This window comes from Heterodontus francisci, unplaced genomic scaffold (assembly GCF_036365525.1).
Source record: "Heterodontus francisci isolate sHetFra1 unplaced genomic scaffold, sHetFra1.hap1 HAP1_SCAFFOLD_172, whole genome shotgun sequence".
Classification (NCBI taxonomy): domain Eukaryota; kingdom Metazoa; phylum Chordata; class Chondrichthyes; order Heterodontiformes; family Heterodontidae; genus Heterodontus; species Heterodontus francisci.
The window spans coordinates 3,653,755-3,655,479 of NW_027141631.1; the positions used below are offsets into that span (position 1 = coordinate 3,653,755).

The following is a 1,725-nucleotide window of genomic DNA, read 5'->3' on the forward strand; positions in this document are numbered from 1 at the left end:
AGGCCCTTCGGCCCACCGAGTCTGTGCCAACCAGCAACCACCCATTTATACTAATCCTACATTAATCCCATATTCTCTACCAGATCCCCACCATTCTCCTACCACGTACCTACACTAGGGACAATTTACAATGGCCAATTCACCTATCAACCTGCAACCTCTCCCACTGTCAGAGTGATGATGTAACAGTCACATGAGATGAAGTTTGGGAGAAGAGAGAGCAGCACCAAGGATGCTCGCTTAGCAGGCTTGATGAGTGTGTTTCGAGTATTGTGTAAATTAGAAAAGATTTCTGAGTTCTTTCAGCAGGAACTGTGTCCAGAAAATATCGAGAAACTCACAATTTTATTATTCAGGAGTCGGAACACAGATATTAATTCCAAGTGACAGTTCTGGGACCAATTAACAAAAAAAGTAGAGAATAATATTGCTCACTGATTGAAATCCCCCAGTGAGGAGACAGTTAAACAGGTGATCTTTTGGGGCATCCTTCGATCCAAGGTTTCAGCAACATTTAATCTCCCTTTTTGGTGAAATTCTCTGTTATTTGCAACTTTTTTTATCAGCTTTGATGGGCGAGTGAAAAAACTGAAAAAATTGAACAGTTCCATCCTTTCTTTTCTTCCTTCTTCTCTTCTTTCCATCAGTTTCTCTTTTCTGTCCCAGATCAATATAATTATGATAATCCCAATTTAATCTGCTGTTTCTGGTGTTTTATCCATTCCAATCAAAATTTGAACATTCCAATCAAATCTATTTGTTATTCCACAGTGTCTCTCCATGTGTTTTATTCTGTTGTATTCTCTCACAGTCTGTTTGATGATCAATGTTGCATCTCACTCTCTGTTCTGGTGAAGATCAGAAGCAGTGATATCTGTTTAAACCACCCGACAAGTCGGCCTGAGGCTGTGCCTCACTGATCATGTGGAGTTAAAGCAATTCTTCCAGTCAGTTAGTTCAGTTGTCATTTCATGAGAATTTCGGTCATCATGACTTCGTCAGTGACCTAATGGTTCAGGTGTCTGAGTGATGTTAATCATGATGTGATGAAATGATTGTATGTTCCAGTCTTTCCGTGGTGGGTTTTCACACTGAGTAGAAACGTGTTGGACATGGTCTGGAAATGTTTCACACCGCTCCATTCCCAACTTCATTTACTGAGAGAAGATATATTTCCATCATTACACAGCTGGCTGCACAGCCAGAAGCTGTGCTGAAGGTGACAGCTATGCCTATGCAATTGACAAGGTGGCTGAGAGGTTAAAGCGATGGACTGCTAATCCATAGTGCTCTGCACACGTGGGTTGGAATCCCATTCTTGTTGCTAGTTTATGAACTGTTCAGTGTATTGTTTATGTGTAAAGTCAGCCTCGAAACCTGTTCTTGTCAATGTCCAGACAGTGATTCCAGAATTTGTTATACTTTATTAAAATTGAGACAGACAATTGGAATTCTTCACCCAAACTGCACTGGAATGAAGATCAAATAGGGATCACGAAACAGAGCAGGATTTTTCCTCCCCTCCTTCCTTCCATCTTTACTTTCTCTGGATTTGCACCAAGTGAAAGACAAATGGGAAAAGCAAATGGCGAGGGAGCAGATGCCGAAAATTATCCTTTGGCAAGAAATTTATTTTCAAATCTTCTTGATAGATTAAGTGAGTGAGCAATGCTTTGGCAGATGGAGTTTAAAATGAGGGGTCATCTAGTACCGACGATAGATCAG

At 40.7% G+C, this 1,725-nt stretch overlaps 1 non-coding gene across 1 annotated transcript; it reads left to right on the plus strand.

Moving 5' to 3' along the window:
* The first annotated feature begins 1,242 nt into the window (after window positions 1-1,242).
* Window positions 1,243-1,324, plus strand: trnas-gcu (transfer RNA serine (anticodon GCU)). The gene has a single exon. It is a non-coding gene; the product is annotated as a tRNA-Ser (tRNA).
* Window positions 1,325-1,725: the final 401 nt, after the last annotated feature.